The 23,640-nt window shown below is 35.8% G+C and overlaps 1 long non-coding RNA gene across 1 annotated transcript; it reads right to left on the reverse strand.

The window, feature by feature from the left end:
* Window positions 1–373: 373 nt before the first annotated feature.
* On the reverse strand, window positions 374–17,269 carry LOC141560882 (uncharacterized). The gene is made up of 4 exons (XR_012487863.1): window positions 16,627–17,269; window positions 16,298–16,425; window positions 15,072–15,191; window positions 374–610 (listed from the first exon to the last, which is right to left on the reverse strand). It is a non-coding gene; the product is annotated as an uncharacterized LOC141560882 (long non-coding RNA).
* Between the last annotated feature and the right edge of the window lie 6,371 nt (window positions 17,270–23,640).

A 23,640-nucleotide genomic window follows, 5' to 3' on the forward strand; every position in this document is an offset into this window, starting at 1 on the left:
GATGATTTTCTGAAGTCTTTTTGCTAATATCTTATTTAAGATTTTAGCATCAATATTCATTAAGGAATTTGGTCTATAATTTTCTTTCTCAGTTTTCGATCGACCTGGTTACAGTTGTTTCAAAATCTCAAAGAAGAACAAATCTGCCTCCCTCTCGTATTTCCAAACCCAGATAGGATATAGCCAGCTTTACCCATCAGCAGTATGGGCTAGCTGCAAATAAGGGAAAAATGTAATTTACCCAATAAGTTTGCCAACAAGTATTTCTTTAGATTAACGAGCTGGCAAATCTAATCACCAGATAGCACAGAAGAAACGGGGAAATATCACTAATCATGTGGGAGCTGAAAGAATGACAACTTGACACTTTTGGAAACAGAAAAAAACTTTTTTTTTTTTTTTAAAACCCCATCAAACTCAGCAACATCATCTCTCCCCTTCCCCCCACCAGTACAATAAACACCAAAGTATAGATCAAAACTCCCCAACAACAATCTAAATCCGGTTTGCAGTAGATCACCGAGGCCCAAAAACATGTGTTCAATATCGCCAGAATCTGGTCACTTTGGGTTCAGTATCTCCTTTGCATCAGTATTGGCTTATAGGTTGCCTGAAAAGGTAAAATGTTACAGCATAAGTGAAAGATATGTGTCCATTTGATATACTGGAAAAACCATCCACAAACTGCAATATTTTGGGGGGGGTATGTATATTTTAATGCAGCTATTCATTCTCTTCTGCCTATCAATCTCTTTTCTACCTATAAATCTCTTTTCTACTTATAAATCCCTTTTTTATCTAAAAATCTCTTTCTGTTATAAATCACATTAATTATTATAAATCTCTTTTCTACCTATAAATTGCTTTTCTTCCTATAAATCTCTTTTCTACCTATAAATCACTTTTCTTTCTATAGAGGTCTTTGCTACCTATATATCACTTTTCTTGCTATAAATCACTTTCTACCTATAAACATTTCTACTACAAATCTATCTTTTCACTTATCTATCCATCATTATCTTTTTAACTATGCATCAAGTGTATCTATTCAATCTATTTGTGTATCCTATCTATCCCATCCATCCATCACCAGTTATCTATGTATCTAGTCTATTATTCTATTTTTCCACTCATCCATTCTCATATTCACATACTACTCCCTTTGCTGTCAGGATCCAACTGGGTTGTTGTGGCGAGATCATCACCTTTAAGTCAGAAAAGCTTGGGTGTTCTCTGGCGTGTCACAATGAGCATCACACAATGAGGTCTCCATGGCCAAGGTAAGCAAGGAAACTGCTCATCAGATGAGGACTGTGCTCAGGCTTTATGCGGAGGTTTTCTTTTAAAAAATATTTTTTAGGGAACCTTTTTATTTAGAAAACATATGAAGGGGCAAGTTTTCAACACTGAGCCTTGTGAAACCTCCTGTTCCAACATTCCCCCTCCTTCCTTCCACCTCCTTCCCTAGATGACTGGTAATTACATGTTAAATATGTGAAAATATATGATAAATCCAATGTATATAAAAATATTTATGCAATTATCTTGCTTATGCAGAGATTTTCTTCCTACTTTTTTTTGTTGACATCATTTTCCGCAATAATATATAAACTTTAAGGGCAAGACCATTTTGTTTTTATCTTTATGTCTCCAGGGTCTAGTGTAACATATGACACATAGCAAGTCTGTAATATATGTTTGCTCCTTGTTTATTTGTGCTTTGCTGATTGAGTAGTCTAAGGCTGATGGATGAGGTAGGCTACCAAATGAATGATACGGTCACAAAAGACATAGAGACCAGAAACTAGGGACATGAGTAGAAGCAGCCAGCGGGAAAGGGAGCTAAGCCCACATATTGCTCTTCGGATGGAGCCTAGGGTTTTGCTGAAAAGCAGAAGGAGCTAGGGCCATGGTTAACAACCCAGACAGCTTCATCAGGTACCTTTCATCATGTAGAATTTGGAAACCACCCCATTGAATGCTGCAGATCTAGAATCCCCTTGTAAATTAGGCCAGGGTTGTCTGTACAAGACAAGATCTGTTTCTATCTAGCCTCTATTTTGCTGACCTGTTGCCTCAGTTTCTTTAACTGAGTGTGTGGATAATAGCACCTACCTCTCAGTGTTGTTAAGGCGAGAATATGTGTAAAGTGCTTACCAGAGTGCTTGGTACATAGGAGTTTAATAAATGCTTGTTTCCTTAAGAAATATTGGTAAATTGGAAGTGATTCAAAGTGGAAAAATGGCAGAGCTGCCACGGAAAAGCTCCAACAGTTCTTACCCTCAAGAAGGTTGTTTTCTGTAGATGAGACTGTCCAAACCCAAGCCCAGAAGTGGAAAGCCCAAGATGGAGGATGAGAAGGTGCTGTCAGAGAGCAATCCAGACCTCCTTCTCTTCCACACCCTGGGAAGATTCCCAAGCCCAAGCTAAGGACTAGTTCTGGAAGCTGGCTTGACTGGCTTGTTCAGGGCCTTCTGGGGCCCTTCATCCAATTAAGGCTGCATCCTGCTTGGGAGTTAGTTTGGTTTCATTTCTTTGCCAGGGCCTGTACATCAATTCACAAGAGGTATTGTTCCAGCTTTATCATTCAGTGTAAACATCTTTTGTGGCTAACCTGAGGTTTGCCACTATCTATGGAATCAAATCAGAAGGGGTTTTCCCATCTCCAATCTTGGTGGCTCCAGAGCACCCATTTGCTTTTCTAGCACTCTTACTATCCCCCTTCTTCATCCAGGGGATTTAGGTTCCCAGCTTCTGAAGAAAGGTTAGATTTTCAGAAACAGAAGTTTTACATTTCAGTCATATAGATTATAATGAGCACAAGTCAGGCAGAAGAAACTTCAAAGGGGGAATGGGGGGCTCTAGCACAAGCCTGTGGGGACACCAATTATTTTCTGGCTCAGCCTTCGCCTGGAGCTGAGGGGAAGCACCTGGATGCAAATCTCTAAGCCAGTCCCTTGTCATTCTGAATTGCCCTCCAGGTGTGGAATGGCTGCTCTGCTCCTCCTGGAAGATCCAAAAGACTTGAGCAGGGCCAGTTCCTAGCTTCTCTGGGACTTCTCTGGCTAGAACACAACAGCCCTGCTCTTTGCTCCCAGACTTTCAGACGGTTCCCAGCCTCTGATGGCAAAGGTCCTGGTTACAGTTGTTTCACAATCTCGAAGAAGAAATCTGCCTCCCTCTCTTATTCCCAAACCCAGATAAGATAGCCAGCTTTACCCATCAGCAGTATGGGCTAGCTGCAAATAAGGGAAAAATGTAATTTACCCGATAAGTTTGCCAACAAGTATTTCTTTAGGATTAACAAGCTGGCAAATCTAATCACCAGATAGCACAGACGAAATTGGGAAACATCACTAATCATGTGGGAGCTGAAAAATGACAACTTGACACTTTTGGAAACAGAAAAAAACTTTTTTTTTTTTTAAACCACATCAAACTCAGCAACAACATCTCTCCCCTTCCCACCACCAGTACAATAAACTCCAGAGTATAGATCAAAACTCCACAACAGCAATATCTCTCTTCTCCCCCACCCCTTTCCCCATTATCCAAGGCCTTAAGGCAGGATTCAATTATTCCCACAATTAGTAACAGGGTAGAGTTTAGGAAACATATCTCTACTGGTGTCAATTGAGAGGGTCTTTGGAGATGGCTAAGTCTTATCTTCTTAGCAGATGGATCTGGCTCAGTTGCCAATGTCAGGATGAAGTAGATCCATTGCAAATAACAGCTCTGTAATGTTAAGTGGGCTCAGGAGTCCCCTGGACAGCACAATACCTAAGAAGAGGAGGGGGTGGGGAAACACCACATATAATTAGGGAGGGAAAGTCCTGCCTCAGCCATCGTGAAAGAAACACAAAGGGCATGGGTTATTTCCTTTTAATTGACTCAGGTTTCGGGGCAGACAGACCCCATTTTCCAAGTTTCAAGAACGGAATGCAATCTAATTTAAGATTTTCTGAGGTTCATGGCTTGGGGCAGCAAGATGGTGGCTACCTTATGCTCCATCTCAGAATCTGTGCTCATCACTCCTCATCATCACTCTGAACTTGGACCTCAGAATCTGTGCTCATCACTCCTCATCATCACTCTGAACTTGGACCCTCAGAATCTGTGCTCATCACTCCTCATCATCACTCTGAACTTGGACCCTCAATCTGTGCTCATCACTCCTCATCATCACTCTGAACTTGGATCCTCAGAATCTGTGCTCATCACTGCTTATCATCCTTCTCAACTTGGACCCTCAGAATCTGTGCTCATCACTCTTCATCCTCCCTCAGAACCTGTACACTTGGTTTTTGTTCTCTACTACTGTGGACAGCAACTCTACTGCGGAGAATTTGGACAGAAAGTTATTTTGCTTTCAGTTAGAATTGCTCCCTCCTTCTAATACCACTCTCTCGCTCCAAAGACGAATAGCTGCTTCAATTTCAAGCGTGGGGTCCTGAGGTTCTGGCTGCTCCACCTCCTAACTCAAATCTTCCTCTGATTTGGGTCTCCATTCCTGGTACAAGGGGCCTTCCAGAACCAAGCAAGCATTGGGTGAAAGATGATCTTTGCTTTAGGCTTGTCTATGTAGAATGGAGGAAGTCTGGTACACTGGGAAGGTCTGGCTTTGGAGCTGGGGGCTGTGGATTCAAATACCAGACCTTCTGCATTGGCTGTGTAAAATGGAGTTGGACAGGTCTAAAGCTAGGGTCAGAGGGCAGTGGTAGCCAGTGTCTTTGTCAAGAAAACCCCAAATGTCGTCACAACTAAACAACAAAAGTGCCCTATAAATGTCAATTATTGTGACCTTGAGGCTGAATGTTGTTAGTCCTCTTTAGAAATAAAGGGTGAACCACAACTGACAGTGAACAAAGCTGCCGTCCTTAGTTTCCTCATCTATAAAATGGAGAGAAAAGTTCCCACCTTGTATTACTGCATCAGATGAACTATTTCTGCAAACTTTCAAACATTAAATAAATGTAATTTCATTACTTTATTATTATTATTATTATTAGAAGCTGTGATATAAAAATATAAATGACAATAAAACTTATAAAAAAAAGTAGAAGAATTCTAATTTGGGTCAGAGAAGAAAAAATCTAACTAGAAGTGCAATCTAAGCATACTTGGCAACATCTACTCATTCTGGTTTAAATATAGGCCTTACCCTTAAAAAAATTGGTCTTTCAAATAAAAATATATTATGAAAGTAACTTTGATTATTTAGGCCATAAACCTTGGGTTTTATGTAAGATAGATTCCAGAGGAAAGCATGGTCTCTACAATAGTAGGTTATCTTCCTTTCCAAAGAGAAAATGCCTTTTTAAAATCAATATGGTGTCATCCTTGCTCTTTTTGAGGCAGAAAAAAAAATCTTAAATACAACAAAAGAAGGACAAATCCTTCTATGAATAATATAAAGTTCGAACTCAAGGAAAACACTTCTCCATTTGTAGTTTACATAATCTCACTATCAACAAGGCCCTCAGAGACTATGATATAGTATGAGTTTCTATATGGAATATACAGATATGTACTCACACATGATTACACACACACACACACACACACACACACAGACACACACACACACAATATTCATCCACAATGGCCAAATAATTCACCCAAATAGTCAAAACACATCAGCTTTAGGCTTTGAAAATGCTGGCCCTAAAGTATATATGAAGGTATCTTATTGGGAAGGGAAAGGGAGATTGAAATTTAATGGAAGCTTTATGAGCACCATGTTGTTTAGGAGCAGTATGATTGGGGTTAAGTAATTCTAACTCTTGAAACCTTCCCATTCCATGGAATTGAGACCTTCTGTTACATAGGACACAATGCAAGAGGCTCTTTCGGCAGTCCAAGCCAAGATGGGCTGGGGTCTGTTCCCCGTGAGGCTGAGAATTCCCCCCTTTCTCACTTCTCTACAGAGAAGCAGCCCTTTCTTCCTCCTTATCCAACTACATTTTCTAAATAAGGAAAATAGAAGAAATGAAATGATGACTTAGATTCAGGTCATGGACCTCTCAGTGCAATAGTCTTTTCATTAAATTGACCTGCAGGCTTTCTCTCATCATAGGCATAGGGACTCCATCCCACTACTCTCAAGGAAACTGATGGCCTGGTGTCCTGGAATTGTACCCAAGGAAATTGTTGATGAAAATCTGCTGTTGACTGATAAAGATATGACTTTCTCTTTTCTCCCTTTTCCCCCTCTTTTTCTTTTCCTTTTTGTTCTCTATAATCTTTTCTGTAAAGGGTCTGATTAGTGGGAAGACAGGTGACTGATGATGTTCCCAACCTCCCATGAAAGGAGGAAAGAGGGAAGGAAAGGAGAAAAGCATAAGCAGAGGTCAACAAGATGGCAAGCAATCTAGAATTAGTCATTCTAACCATAAATGTGAATGTTGTAAATTTCCTCATAATGAGGAAGCAATTAGCAGACTGGATTAAATGCCAGAATCCTACTATATATTATTTGCAGAAAACACACGTAAAAACACGTGATACATTCAAAATAAAAGTAAAAGGGTGGAGCAGAATCTACTATGCTTCAGGTGAAGTCAAAAAAGCAGGGGTAGATATGCTCATCTCAGATAGAGCAAAAACAAAAATTGACCTAATTAACAGAGATAAGAAAGGGCATTATATCCTGCTAAAGGGTAGCATAGATAATGAAGCAGTATCAATATTAAACCTATACACATACCAAGTGAGACAGCATCTAAATTCTTAAAAGAGAAATTAAGAGAATTGCAAAAAGAAATAGACAGCAAAACTATAATAGCTGGAGATCTCAACCTTGCACTCTCAGAATTAAATAAATCAAGCCACAAAATATATAAGAAGTCAAAGAGGCAAATAGAATACTAGAAAAGTTTGATATGATAGATCTTTGCCGAAAGCTAAATGGAGACAGAAAGGAGTACATTTTCTTCTCAGCAGTTCATGGAACTTATACAAATATTGATCACATCCTAGGACAGAAAAACCTCAAAATCAAATGCATTAAGACAGAAATAGTAAAGTCATCCTTTTCAGAACACAATGCAAAGAAAATTACATTTAATAAAAAGCCAGGAGAAAATAGACCAAAAAATAATTGGAAACTAAATAATCTTATACTAAAGAATGCCTAGGTAAAACAGCAAATCAAAGACATAATTAATAACTTCAACCAAGAAAATGACAATCATGAGACATCATACCAAAATGTGTGGGATACAGCCAAAGCAGTAATAAGGGGAAGTTTTATATCTCTAGAGGCCTACTTGCATAAAATAGAGAAAGAGAGGGTCAATGAATTGGGCTTACAACTAAAATTGCTAGAAAAGGAACAAATTAAAAACCCCGAGACAAACACGAAACTTGAGGTGAGATTAATAAAATTGAAAGTAAAAAAACAAAAACAAACTATTAGTTAAAATTAAGAGTATGTTCTATGAAAAAAAACAATAAAATAGGCAAACCCTTAGTAAATCTGATTTAAAAAAAGGAAAGAGAAAAAGCAAATTCTTTTTTTTTTTTTTATAGATATATATTATTTAATGAGGACTGTACCATATACATATACAATATGTATACAATATACATATTTTGAAAATATTTCTATTTATCTACTTGTCAATCAAAGTATTTTTTTTATTATATATATATATATATATTTTTTTTTATAATATTATCCCTTGTATTCATTTTTCCAAATTACCCCCCCTCCCTCTATTCCCTCCCCCCGACGACAGGCAATACCATACATTTTACATGTGTTACAATATAGTCTAGGTACAATACATGTGTGTGAATATCATTTTCTTGTTGCACAATAAACATTAGAATCCGAAGGTACATGCAACCTGGGCAGACAGATATTAGTGCTAACAATTTACATTCCCCTCCCAGTGTTTCTTCTCTGGGTGTAGCTACCTCTGTCCATCATTGATCAACTGGAAGTGAGTTGGATCTTCTTTATGTTGAAGATTTCCACTTCCATCAGAATACATCCTCATACAGTATTGTTGTTGAAGTGTACAGTGATCTTCTGGTTCTGCTCATTTCACACAGCATCAGTTGATTTAAGTCTCTCCAGGCCTCTCTATATTCCTCCTGCTGGTCATTTCTTACCGAGCAATAATATTCCATAACCTTCATATACCACAATTTACCCAACCATTCTCCAACTGATGGACATGCATTCATCTTCCAGTTTCTAGCTACAACAAATAGAGCTGCCACAAACATTTTGGCACATATATGTTTCTTTCCGCTCTTTAGTATTTCTTTGGGATATAATCCCAGTAGTAGCGCTGCTGGGTCAAAGGGTATGCACAGTTTGATAACTTTTTGGGAATAATTCCAGATTGCTCTCCAGAATGGCTGGATTCTTTCGCAACTCCACCAGCAATGTATTAGTGTCCCAATTTCCCCACATCCCCTCCAACATTTGTCATTATTTGTTCCTGTCATCTTAGCCAATCTGACAGGTGTGTAGTGGTATCTCAGAGTGGTCTTAATTTGCATTTCTCTGATCAGTAGTGATTTGGAACACTCTTTCATGTGAGTGGATATAGTTTCAATTTCTTCCTCTGAGAATTGTCTGTTCATATCCTTTGACCATTTATCAATTGGAGAATGGTTCGGTTTCTTATAAATTATGGTCAGTTCTCTATATATTTTGGAAATGAGACCTTTGTCAGAACCTTTGTTTTTAAAAATATTTTCCCAATTTGTTACTTCCCTTCTAATCTTGTTTGCATTATTATTATTTGTACAGAAACTTTTTAGTTTGATGTAATCAAAATCTTCTATTTTGTGATCAATAATGATCTCTAGTTCTCCTCTGGTCATAAATTCCTTCCTCCTCCACAAGTCTGAGAGGTAGATTATCCTCTGTTCCTCTAATCTATTTATTATCTCCCTCTTTATGCCTAAATCATGGACCCATTTTGATCTTATCTTGGTATATGGTGTTAAGTGTGGATCCATATCTAATTTCTGCCATACTAATTTCCAGTTTTCCCAACAGTTTTTTCCGAATAATGAATTTTTATACCTAATGTTGGAATCTTTGGGTTTGTCAAAGATTAGATTGCTATAGATGTACCCTTTTTTGTCCTTTGTATCTAATCTGTTCCACTGATCTACTGGTCTATTTCTTAGCCAATACCAAATGGTTTTGGTGACTGCTGCTATATAATATAGCTTTAGATCAGGTACACTTAGACCACCTTCCTCTGAGTTTTTTTTCATTAGTTCCCTTGCAATTCTTGACCTTTTATTCTTCCATATGAATTTTGTTGTTATTTTTTCTAGGTCATTAAAATAGTTTCTTGGGAGTCTGATTGGTATAGCACTAAATAAATAGATTAGTTTGGGGAGTATTGTCATCTTTATTATATTCGCTCGGCCTATCCAAGAGCACTGAATGTCTTTCCAATTATTTAAATCTGATTTTATTTTTGTGGCAAGTGTTTTGTAATTTTTCTCATATAATTCCTGACTTTTCTTTGGTAGATGGATTCCCAAATATTTTATACTCTCAACATTTGTTTGGAATGGAATTTCTCTTTGTATCTCTTGCTGTTGCATTTTGTTAGTGATATATGAAAATGCCGAGGATTTATGTGGATTTATTTTGTATCCTGCCACTTTGCTGAAATTTTGAATTATTTCTAGTAGCTTTTTAGCAGAGTCTTTGGGGTTCTCTAAGTATAGCATCATGTCATCTGCAAAAAGTGATAGTTTGATTTCCTCATTTCCTACTCTAATTCCTTGAATCTCTTTCTCGGCTCTTATTGCCGAGGCTAGCGTTTCTAGTACTATATTGAATAGTAATGGTGATAGTGGGCAACCTTGTTTCACTCCTGATCTTACTGGGAAAGGTTGCAGTTTATTTCTATTGCATATTATGCTTACTGACGGTCTTAAATATATACTCCTGATTATTCTAAGGAATAATCCATTTATTCCTATACTCTCAAGAGTTTTTAGTAGGAATGGATGTTGGATTTTGTCAAATGCTTTTTCTGCATCTATTGAGATGATCATATGGTTCTTATTAATTTGATTATTAATATGGTCAATTATATTAATAGTTTTCCTAATATTAAACCAGCCCTGCATTCCTGGAATAAATCCTACTTGATCATAGTGTATTATCTTGGAGATGATTTTCTGAAGTCTTTTTGCTAATATCTTATTTAAGATTTTAGCATCAATATTCATTAAGGAGATTGGTCTATAATTTTCTTTCTCAGTTTTCGATCTACCTGGTTTAGGTATCAGTACCATGTCTGTGTCATAAAAGGAGTTTGGTACGACTCCTTCATCCCCTATTTTTTCAAATAATTTATATAACATTGGGGCTAATTGTTCTTTAAATGTTTGGTAGAATTCACATGTGAATCCATCTGGCCCTGGGGATTTTTTCCTGGGGAGTTGATTAATAGCTTGTTCTATTTCTTTTTCTGAAATGGGACTATTTAAGCAATTTATCTCCTCCTCTGTTAATCTAGGGAGCCTATATTTTTGGAGGAAGTCATCCATTTCACTTCAGTTATCAAATTTATTGGCATAAAGTTGGGCAAATAACTCCTTATTATTTCTCTAATTTCCTCTTCATTGGTGGAAAGATCCCCCTTTTCATTTGTAAGACTATCAATTTGATTTTCCTCTTTCTTTTTTTTCATCAAATTTACCAAAGGTTTATCTATTTTATTGGCTTTTTCATAAAACCAACTCTTGGTTTTATTTATTAATTCAATAGTTTTTTTACTTTCAATTTTATTGATTTCTCCTTTTAATTTTTGTATTTCAAGCTTAATTTTTGGTTGGGGGTTTATAATTTGGTCTTTTTCTAGCCTTTTAAGTTGTAAGCCCAATTCGTTAATCTTCTCTTTCTCAATTTTCTTCAAATAAGCCTCTAAAGATATAAAATTTCCCCTTATTACTGGAAAAAGCAAATTCTTAGCCTTGAAAATGAAAAGGGAGAACTCACCACTAATGAAGAGGAAATTAGAACAATACTTAGGAGCTACTTGCTCAACTTTATGTCAATTAATTCGATAACTTAAAAGAAATGGAAGAATACCTTCAAAAATGTAGCTTGCCCAGATTAACAGAGGAAGAAGTAAGTAGTCTAAATAGTCCCATTTCATAAAAAGTAAGAGAACAAGCTATTAACCAACTCCCTAAGAAAAAATCCCCAGGAAAAGATGGATTGACATGTGAATTCTACCAAACATTTAAAGAAAAACTAAGTCTAATGATATATAAACTATTTTTAAAAAAAAGGGATTGAAGGAGTCCTACCAAATTCCTTTTATGATCCAGACATGGTACTGATACCTAAAACCAGGTAGATTGAAAACTGAGAAAGAAAACTATACACCAATTTCCTTAATGAATATTGATGCCAAAATTTAAATAAGATATAAGCAAAAAGGCTTCAGGAAATCTTCCCAGGATATTAGACTATGATCAAGTAGGATTTATACCAGGAATGCAGTGTTGGTTTAATATTAGGAAAATTATTAGTATAGTTGTCCACATTAATAATCAAATAAATAAAATACATGATCATTTCAATAGATGCAGAAAAAGCATTTGATAAAACCCAACATCCATTCCTACAAAAAACGCTTCAGAGTATAGGAATAAATGGACTATTACTTAAAATCATAAGGAACATATATTTAAAAATGTCAGTAAATATCTTATGGAACCCTTCCCTGTAAGATAAGGAGTGGAACAGAGTTTCCCACTATCACCATTACTATTCAATATAGTACTAGAAACACTAGCCTCAGCAAAAAGAACTGAGAAAGAGATTCAAGGAATTAAGAGTAGGAAATGGGGAAATCAAACTATCACTCTTTGCAGAAGACTTATATATATATGTATATATATATATATATATGTATATATATACTTATATATACATATACTTAGAGAACCCCAAAGACTCTGCTAAAAAGCTATTAGAAATAATTCAGAACTTTAGCAAAATTGCAGGATATAAAATAGATCCACATAAATCCTCAGCATTTTTATACATTACCAACACAATCCAACAGCAAGAGATACAAAGAGAAATTCCATTCAAAATAACTGTCGATAGTATAAAATATTTGGGAATATATCTAACAAAGGAAAGTCAGGAATTATATGAGAAAAATTACAAAACACTTGCCACAAAAAGGAAGTCAGATTTAATTAGAAAGACATTCAGTGCTTTTGGATAGGCCGAGAGAATATAATGAAGGTGACAATATGCCCTAAACTCATCTATTTATTTAGTGCTATACCAATATGACTCCCAAGAAACTTTTTTAAAGACCTAGAAAAAATAACAACAGAATTCATATGGAACAACAAAAGTTCGAGAATTTCAAGGGAAAGAATGAAAAAAAAAATGAAGGTGGACTAGCTGTCTAGCTGTACCTGATCTAGAACTATATTATAAAGCAACAGTCACCAAAACCATTTGGTATTGTTTAAGAAATAGACTAATTGTTCAGTGGAGTAGCATAGGTTCACAGGGCAAGATAGTGAATAAAAATAGCAATCTAGTGTTTGACAAACCCAAAGATCCCAATTTATGGCATAAGAATTCATTATTTGACAAAAACTGCTGGAAAAACTGGAAATTAGTAGGGCAGAAACTAGGCATGGACCCACATTTCAAACCACATACTAAGATAAGATCAAAATGGGTCCATGATTTAGGCAGAAACGAGAACATAAATAAATTAGAGGATCATAGGATACTCTACCTCTCAGACTTGTGGAGGAGGAAGGAATTTGTGTCCAAAAAAGAACTAGAGATCATTATTGATCATTAAATAGAAAATTTTGATAACATCAAATTACAAAGTTCCTGCATTAAAAAAAAAAAAAGAAAAACTAATGCCAACAAGATTAAAAGGGAAGTAAGAAATTGGGAAAACATGTTTACAGTTAAAGTTTCAGATAAAGGCCTCATCTTCAAAATATAAAGAGAATTGATGCTAATTTATAAGAAATCAAGCCATTCTCAAATTGAAAAGTGGTCAAAGGATATGAACAGACAATTTTCAAATTCACTTACAAGTTTCAAATCAAAGTCTGAGATAGCACTACACACTAGTCACATTTGTTGAGATGACAGGAACAAATAATGGTGAATGTTGGAGCGGTTGTGAGAAAATTCGGAAAATGATGCATTGTAGGTGGAGTTGTGAAAGAATCCAACCATTCTGGAGAACAATCTGGAATTATGCCCCCAAAGTTATCAAAATCTGCAAATCCGTTGACCCAGCAGTTCTACTACTGGGCTTATATCCCAAGGAAATACTAAAGAAGGGAAAAGGACCTATATGTGCCAAAATGTTTGTGGCAGCACTTTTTGTAGTGGCTAGAAACTGGAAAATGAACGGATGTCCATCAATTGGAGAATGGTTGGATAAATTATGGTATAAGAATGTTATGGAATATTATTGTTCTCTAAGAAAAGACCAACAGGAGGAAAACAGAGAGCCTTGGAGAGACTTACATCAACTGGTGCAGAATCAAACGAGCAGAACTAGGAGATCTTTATACACTTCAACAATGATACTGTATGAGGATGTATTCTAATGGAAGTGTATATCTTCAATATGGAGAAGAGCTAATCCAATTCCAATTGAGCAATGATGGACAGAATCAGCTACACCCAGAACCTGAACACTGGGTTATGTAAACTGTGAGCATTTTTTTTTTATTTGTTTGTTTTTTGTTTTTCTTCACAGATTATTTTTTACCTTCTGAATACAATTCTTCCTTTGCAACAACAACAATAATAAAATTTGGTTCTGCACATATATATTGTACCAAGCATTTACTATGAGATATTTAATATATATGGGAATGCCTGCCCTCTATTGGAGGGCATGGAGGGAAGTAGGGGAATAATTCAGAACAGAAAGGAGTACAAAGGATAATGTTGAAAAAAAAAATTACCTAATGCATATTTAATGTCAAAAAATGCTATAATTAAAAATTAATAAAAAATATGAATAACTTGCTAACATTTGTACTATGTGTCAGGCACTGTACTATTTTATAATCATTATCTCATTTGACCCTCAAAACAACTTAGGAAATAGTGATTAGTGTAAACACCATTTTACTATTGGGAAAACTGAGGGCAGATGTGGAATGACTTGTTTAAGGTCAAAACAGATAGTAAGTGTTGGAAGAAAATTTAGAACTCTAAGTCTTCCTGCCTTGAAGGCACTGCCTTCTATCCACTGTACCATGTCACTGAAACCCTTTCTGGTGTTGTAATGGTTAAGTTGTTAAGTTAAGTTGTTCGCTCCTAGAAGGGCAATAAATTGGTCATGGCACTAGAAAATTTAACAGTACTCATAGGAGGAGTACTAAAAGTAATAGAAGTAAGTGTAGTAGTAGTAGTAGTAATAGTAATAGTAATTATAGTAATAGTAGGGAGAAAGGAATAGTGGTAGGAGGAGGAGTAGAAGAAGTAGTAGTAGTATGAGTAGTAAAAGCAATAGAAGTAGGAATAATAGTAGCAGAATAAGTAGTAATAGCAATAGTAATAATACTAGGAATAGGAGTTACACTAGTAGTAGCAGAAATAGTAGTAATAGTAATAGTAAAGGTAGTATTACAAATAATAGTAGTAGTGGCAGTAGAAGGAGTATTAATAGGAATAAGAGCAATGATAGTAGTAGTAGCAGGAGGAAGAAAACTAGAAGGAATGGGAGTAGTATGAATAATAACAGTAATAAGAGTGGGAGTAATTGTAGTAGTTGGTGGAAGAGTAATAGTAGTAATCTTAAGAGTGATACTAATAGGAGTAGGAAGAGGAGTAATAGTAGAAGTAGTAGTAATAATAATAGGTGTAAGAGTACGAGTAATAATAGTAGTAGTAAGAATAGTATCTGACATTTACACAGTGCTTCACCATCTCCAAAGTAATATAGACCATGTTTTCTCTGATGCTACCCCTAAGGCTCAGACCCACCCTTATGGGAACAGCCAGACTCTCCCATCCTTGAGCCAGGGAGATGCATGTCCTGTTATTTAGGGTTCAGTACCTGTGTTCCAGGCTTCAGGGAAGAAACAAGATCTTTCACCATTTTGGCTTCCGATATCATTACCCCACCAACCACAAAGAGGATCTGGAGTGGATGGTCACCGCGATGAGGTCGGCTCACCTGTAACATTCACCATAACAAGGATGGGGTCAGCCATCAGACAAGCATGTCAGGTTAATATATGACTCATTAATGATCAAATAAAGATCTTACATTGGGACATAATTTTCATAGATTTTCAGCTGTGGAATCAGAATTTTAGAACTAGAAATGTAGTCTCCTTGTGGTCATGGAGCTCAAGTATCTCATTTAACATGTGAGGAAACTGACGCTCAGGGAGTTTAAGTGATAATAAAAAGTCATGCAGGTAAGAAATAATCAGCAGAGCAAAATTCCACTTGTTTAATGTTACTTTATTACAGTGTCTTTTCCGTATCCCATCCCACCAAATTTTTTTTTAAGATGAAGTATGGAAATATAGATGCACATATATGCACACACATACACACATATGTAATGAACACTTAGAGTTAACATGATAGTATAAACAGGATCTGTTTGAATCTTGTCTCTGCCTTTTACAACCTGTATGCGCTGGGACAATATACTAAATATACTTAACTACCTTGAGTCTCAGTAACTCTCTCTGTAAAATATGGAAGCAGAAACCCTGAAATATTCCTGCCAGCTCAAAATCCACGATGCTGTGACTCCACTTGAAACCAAATATTTCTCAAAGGCTTATTCTCGGTGGAGCAAAAATGATTGTACCATTCCCATTTTACAGATGAGGAAATTGAGGCAAACACAGATTAAGTGACTTGCCCAGAGTCCTACAGCTGGTGTTTGAAATCAGGTGCTGATTCAAGTGTGGTCCAACAGTGCTATCCCCTGTACCAGCCAGCTGCCAATAATTTTAGAAAAGGTCTTCATCTATATGTAACTGAATTCAACAAGCATTTATGAAACCTCTAATATGAGCAAGTCATCTTGTTTCTGGGAACCAGGCATAGGATGATGAAAAAGAAAATAGTTTCTGAACTCAAAGAATCTGCTTTTGATTGTTTGTTTGTTTGTTTGTAAAGGTAGGCTCTCTATTTCCCAGATTATTTGTACTTCTAGTACATATAGGGTTAGTCAGCAACCTGGCCCTACCTTCAACCCCTTATTAACACTGACTGCAGGAGGGAAACTGAAGATAGATTATCTCTATATAGCTGCTTTACCTTCATGAACATGCTAAATCCCAGTTTATGTAGATCACTGAGGTCCGAAGACATGCCTTCAATATCACCAGCATCTGGTCACAAGTGGTTCAGTATCTCCTCTGCTTTAGCAGTGGCTTATAGGATGCCTGAAAAGGTAAAATGTTACAGCATAAGTGAAAGATATGTGTCCATTTGATCTACCGGAATAACCATCCACAAATTGGAATTTTTTGCGGGTGGGGGAAGAGGGAAGGAAAGAGAAGTCAAATATTTCCCAAGCCAGATAGAAAGCAACCATTTTAGCTTCTATAATATTGAAGAATAAAATATAATAGTTTAATACTGACCTGAAGGCAGTCTCAATCTTTGACAGGAGCACTTGGTATGATGCTGATGAGGACCAGAAAGGATCTCTTTTTCCAGTAATTTATTTACTGATTTACCTAACCCTCCATTGACTCAATCATTATCTATGTATATTTAATGCAGCTATTCATTCTCTTCTGCCTATAAACCCCTTTTCTACCTATAAATCTCTTGTCTACTTAAAAATCACTTTTTTTTATCTAATAATCTGTTTTCTACTTATAAATCGCTTTAATTACTATAAATCTTTGCTACTTATAAATTGCTTTTCTTCCTATAAATCTCTTTTCTACCTATGAATCGCTTTTCTTCCTATAAATCTCTTTTCTGCCTATGAATCGCTTTTCTACTTATAAATCTCTTTTCTACCTATATATCACTTTTCTTCCTATAAATCTCTATTCTACCTATAAACTTTTCTACTATAAATCTATCTTTTCACTTATCTATTTATCATTATCTTTTTAACTATGCATCAAGTGTATCTATTCAATCTATTTGTCTATACTATCTATCCCATCCATCCATCACCAGTTATCTATGTATCTAGTCTAATAGTCTATTTGTCCACTCATCCATTCTTCTATACACACATCCTACTCCCTTTGCTTTCAGGATCCAACTGGGTTGTTGTGGCGAGATCATCACCTTTAAGTCAGAAAACCTTGGGTGTTCTCAGGCATGTCACAATGAACTAGAGCATGTCACAATGGGCATCACCCAATGAGGTCTCCATGGCTAAGGTAAGCAAGGCAACTGCTCATCAGATGAGGATTTTGCTCAGGCTGTATGCGGAGGTTTTCTTTTAAAAATATTTTTTAGTAAACCTTTTTATTTAAAAAACATATGAAATGGCAAGTTTTCAACACTGAGCCTTGCTAAACCTCCTGTTCCAACATTCCCCCTCCTTCCTTCCACCTCCTAGCCTGGGTGACCTGTAATTACATGTTAAATATGTGAAAATATATGATAAATCCAATGTATATAAAATATTTATACAATTATCTTGCTTATGCAGAGATTTTCTTCCTACTTTTTTTTGTTGACATCATTTTCCGCAATAATATGTAAACTTTGAGGGCAAGACCATTTTTTAAAATTCATTTTTCCAAATTATCCCCCCCCCCTCCATTTTCTCCCCCCCCAATGACAGGCAATCCCATACATTTTACATGTGTTACAATATACCCTAGATACAATATATGTGTGTAAATACCATTTTCTTGTTGCACATTAAGTATTAGATTCCGAAGGTATAAGTAACCTGGGTAGATAGACAGTAGTGGTAACACTTTACATTCACTTCCCAGTGTTCCTTCTCTGGGTGTAGTTATTTCTGTCCATCATTGATCAACTGGAAGTGAGTTGGGTCTTCTTGTTGAACATGTTGAACATTTCCACTTCCATCAGAATACATCCTCATACAGTATTGTTGTTGAAATGTACAGTGATCTTCTGGTTCTATTCATTTCATTCAGCAACAGTTGATTTAAGTCTCTCCAAGCCTCTCTGTATTCCTCCTGCTGGTCATTTCTTACAGAGCACTAATATTCCATAACCTTCATATACCACAATTTACCCAACCATTCTCCAATTGATGGACATCCATTCAACTTCCAGTTTCTAGCTACAACAAAAAGAGCTGCCACAAACATTTTGGCACATGCATGTCCCTTTCCGCTCTTTAGTATTTCTTTGGGATATAATCCCAATAACAGCAATGCTGGGTCAAAGGGTATGCACAGATTGATAACTTTTTGGGTATAGTTCCAAATTGCTCTCCAGAATGGCTGGATTCTTCCACAACTCCCCCAACAATGTATCAGTGTCCCAGTTTTCCCACAGCCCCTCCAACATTCATCATTATTTGTTCCTGTCATCTTAGCCAATCTGACAGGTGTGTAGTGGTATCTCAGAGTTGTCTTAATTTGCATTTCTCTGATCAGTAGTGATTTGGAACACTCTTTCATATGAGTGGAAATAGTTTCAATTTCATCATCTGAGAATTGTCTGTTCATATCCCTTGACCATTTATCAATTGGAGAATGGTTTGGTTTCCTATAAATCAGGGTCAGTTCTCTATATATTTTGGAAATGAGACCTTTGTCAGGACCTTTACTTTTAAAAATATTTTGCCAATTTGTTACTTCCATTCTAATCTTGTTTGCATTACTATTGTTTGTAGGAGATACTTTTTAGTTTGATGTAATCAAAATCTTCTATTTTGTGATCAATAATGATCTCTAGTTCTCCTCTGGTCATAAATTCCTTCCTCCTCCACAGGTCTGAGAGGTAGACTATTCTCTGTTCCTCTAATCTATTTATGATCTCATTCTTTATGCCTAAATCATGGACCCATTTTGATCATGGTGTTAAGTGTGGATCCATATCTAATTTCTGCCATACTAATTTCCAGTTTTCCCAACAGTTTTTTTCCGAATAATGAATTTTTGTCCCTAATGGTGGTATCTTTGGGTTTGTCAAAGATTAGATTGCTATAGATGTACCCTTTTTTGTCCTTTGTATCTAATCTGTTCCACTGATCTACCGTTCTATTTCTTAGCCAGTACCAAATGGTTTTGGTGACTGCTGCTATATAATATAGCTTTAGATCGGGTACACTTGGACCACCTTCCTCTGACTTTTTTTTTCATTAGTTCCCTTGCATATTCTTCCATATGGATTTTGTTGTTATTTTTTCTAGGTCATTAAAATAGTTTCTTGGGAGTCTGATTGGTATAGCACTAAATAAATAGATTAGTTTGGGGAGTATTGTCATCTTTATTATATTCGCTCGGCCTATCCAAGAGCACTGAATGTCTTTCCAATTATTTAAATCTGACTATTTTTGTGGCAAGTGTTTTGTAATTTTTCTCATATAATTCCTGACTATTCTTTGGTAAATGGATTCCCAAATACTTTCTACTCTCAACATTTGTTTGGAATGGAATTTCTCTTTGTATCTCTTCCTGTTGCATTTTGTTGGTGATATATAAGAATGCTGAGGATTTATGTGGATTTATTTTGTATCCTGCCACTTTGCTAAAATTCTGAATTCTCTCTAATAGCTTTTTAGCAGAGTCTTTGGGGTTCTCTAAGTATACCATCATGTCATCTGCAAAGAGTGATAGTTTGATTTCCTCATTTCCTACTCTAATTCCTTGAATCTCTCGGCTCTTATTGCCGAGGCTAGCGTTTCTAGTACTATATTGAATAGTAATGGTGATAGTGGGCAACCTTGTTTCACTCCTGATCTTACTGGGAAAGGTTGCAGTTTATTTCTATTGCATATTATGCTTACTGAAGGTCTTAAATATATGCTCCTGATTATTCTAAGGAAGAATCCATTTATTCCTATACTCTCAAGAGTTTTTAGTAGGAATGGATGTTGGATTTTGTCAAATGCTTTTTCTGCATCTATTGAGATGATCATATGGTTTTTATTAATTTGATTATTAATATGGTCAATTATACTAATAGTTTTCCTAATATTAAACCAGCCCTGCATTCCTGGTATGAATCCTACTTGATCATAGTGTATTATCCTGGGGATGATTTTCTGAAGTCTTTTTGCTAATATCTTATTTAAGATTTTAGCATCAATATTCATTAAGGAAATTGGTCTATAATTTTCTTTCTCAGTTTTCGATCGACCTGGTTTAGGTATCAGTACCATGTCTGTGTCATAAAAGGAATTTGGCAGGACTCCTTCATTCCCTATTTTTTCAAATAGTTTATATAGCATTGGGGATAATTGTTCTTTAAATGTTTGGTAGAATTCACATGTAAATCCATCTGGCCCTGGGGATTTTTTCCTGGGGAGTTGATTAATAGCTTGTTCTATTTCTTTTTCTGAAATGGGACTATTTAAGCAATTTATTTCCTCCTCTGTTAATCTAAGAAGCCTATATTTTTGGAGGAAGTCATCCATTTCACTTAAGTTATCAAATTTATTGGCATAAAGTTGGGTAAAGTAACTCATTATTTCTCTAATTTCCTCTTCATTGGTGGAAAGGTCCCCCTTTTCATTTGTAAGACTAACAATTTGATTTTCCTCTTTCTTTTTTCTGATCAGATTTACCAAAGGTTTATCTATTTTATTGGCTTTTTCATAAAACCAACTCTTGGTTTTATTTATTAATTCAATAGTTTTTTACTTTCAATATTATTGATTTCTCCTTTTAATTTTTGTATTTCAAGTTTAATTTTTGGTTGGGGGTTTTTTATTTGGTCTTTTTCTGGCCTTTTAAGTTGCAAGCCCAATTCGTTAATCTTCTCTTTCTCTATTTTCTTCATAGAAGCCTCTAAAGATATAAAATTTCCCCTTATTACTGCTTTAACTGCATCCCACAGATTTTGGTATGATGTCTCATCATTGTCATTATCTTGGGTGAAATTATTGTTTCTATAATTTGCTCTTTCACCCAGTCATTCTTTAAGATGAGATTATTCAGTTTCCAATTACTTTTTGGTCTATTTATCCCTAACTTTTTACTGAATGTAGCTTTTATTGCATTGTGGTCTGAGAAGAAGGCATTTATTATTTCTGCCTTCCTACATTGAATTTTGAGATCTTTATGTCCTATTACATGGTCAATTTTTGTATAGGATCCATGAACTGCTGAGAAGAAAGTATATTCCTTTCTATTGCCATTCAGTTTTCTCCAAAGGTCTATCATACCTAGTTTTTCTAATGTTCTCTTTACTTTTTTAATTTCTTTCTTGTTTGTTTTGTGGTTTGATTTGTCTAAATCTGAGAGTGCAAGGTGGAGATCTCCCACTATTATAGTTTTACTGTCTATTTCTTCTTGCAACTCTCTTAACTTTTCCTTTAGAAAGTTAGATGCTATACCACTTGGTGCATATATGTTTAGTATCGATATGGCTTCATTATTTATGCTACCTTTCAGCAGGATATAGTTTCCTTCCTTATCTCTTTTAATTAGATCATCTTCGGCTTTTGCTTGATCTGAGATAAGGATATCTACCCCTGCTTTTTTGGCTTTACCTGAAGCGTAATAGATTCTGCTCCAACCTTTTACCTTTACTCTCTCTATATATATATCTCCCTGATTTAAGTGTGTTTCCTGTAAACAACATATTGTAGGGTTCTGATTTTTGATCCAGTCTGCTATCCGTCTCCATTTGATGGGAGCATTCATCCCATTCACATTTACAGTTAAAATTACTAATTCTGTATTACCTGCCATCATATTATCCCCAGATTATGCCTTTTCCCTTGACCCCCCTGAACCCCTTCCCCGATATTTAATTTATAGACCCCCCTTGTGACACGCAGCCCTCCCTTTTTTTTGTGTCCCTCCCCCCTCCCTCCACATCCCTTCCCTTATTCTCCTTTTCCTTTTCCTTTTTCCTCTCCCCCCTTTTAATGAGGTGAGAGAGAATTCTCTGAAAAACAAATATGACAATTATTTACTCTTTGAGTCTCTTCTGATGAGAGTAAGATTTACACAATGATTCTCCCCCTCTCTAAATTCCCTCAGATATGGTGTATTTTCTATGCCTCTTCCTGGGATGTAGTTTCCCTCTTTTTATTACACCCAACCCTTTTTCTGATAATACCCCCTTCCTTTTACTACACCCCCTCCTTTTTTTTTTCTTTTATATCAGTAAAATCAAATTATCCATGTGTACTTTCTATATACCCACAACAGAGATATAGTTCTCAAGGGTTCTGTGTACCTTTTTCTGTTTCTCTTCAGTCTTGTGGATATAGATCAAATTTTTTGTTTAAGTCTGGTTTTTTTCTTAGAAACATATGGAATTCCTCTATTGCATTGAATGACCATCTTCTTCCATGGAAAAAGATGCTAAACTTAGCTGGGTAGTTTATTCATGGTTGCAATCCTTGATCTTTTGCCTTTCGGAATATCAGGTTCCAGGCCCTTCTATCTTTTAATGTGGAGGCAGCCAGATCTTGTGTGATCCTTATTGTGGCCCCTTGGTATTTAAATTGTTTTTTTCTAGCTGCTTGCAGGATTTTCTCCTTTGTGTGCTAATTCTGCAGCTTAGGCACAATATTCCGTGGTGTTCTTTTTTAGGGTCTATTTCAGAAGGAGTTCGATGAATTCTTACAACATCTACTTTCCCCTCTGTTTCTATTATCTCTGGACAGTTCTCTTTAATAATTTCCTGTAAAATAGAATCTAGGATCTTATTTTGGTCATAGTTTTTGGGAAGTCCAATGATCCGCAGATTATCTCTCCTAGATCTATTTTCCAGGTCTATAGAATTTCCCAGTAAGTATTTGACGTTATTCTCCAGCTTTTCATTTTTTTTTTTTTTTGTTTTGTTTGACTGATTCTTGGGTTCTCAGTGAATCATTCATTTCTATTTGTTCCATCCTGAATTTTAAGGAGTTATTTTCTTCATTCACAGTTTTTACTTCTTTTTGTAAATGCCCAATTTCGTTTTTAAATGAGTTATTTTTGCTCTATTGATTTTTTTTTTCCATTTCCCTAATTTTTTTTTTTGAGAATTATTTCCTTCTTCCAATTCAGAAATCCTATTTTCTTGGGACTCTTTTATGTTCTCCAATTCAGAAATCCTATTTTCTTGAGACTTTTTTATCTTCTCCAGTTCAGAAATCCTACTTTCCTGTGATTTTTTTTACCTTTTCTAATTCACTAATTTTGTTTCCCTGCATCTCCTGTGAATTCTTTATTTTTTCCAACTCCAATTTCACAACGTTGTTATTCTCTATCATAGGTTCTCTTTCCTTTCCCCGTTTTTCTTCAAACTCTCTTAACTTTTTAATAGTCTCTTTAAGGAGAGAGTTATGTGATGGGGGGCAGGGATCGTTTCTCTTTAGGTTGTTATCTGCTGACTCTCTGCTGTTAACTTCCTTGGGGTTGGATACCTGCTCTTTCTCTGTGTAGAAGGAATCTATATTTTTGGGGGGCTTTTTGCTCATACTTAAAAAATCTTTTCGGGTCTGTCCCTGGGGTAGGAAATTATTTCTTTCTTTCTTTACC

This window comes from Sminthopsis crassicaudata, chromosome 3, assembly GCF_048593235.1.
Source record: "Sminthopsis crassicaudata isolate SCR6 chromosome 3, ASM4859323v1, whole genome shotgun sequence".
NCBI lineage: Eukaryota > Metazoa > Chordata > Mammalia > Dasyuromorphia > Dasyuridae > Sminthopsis > Sminthopsis crassicaudata.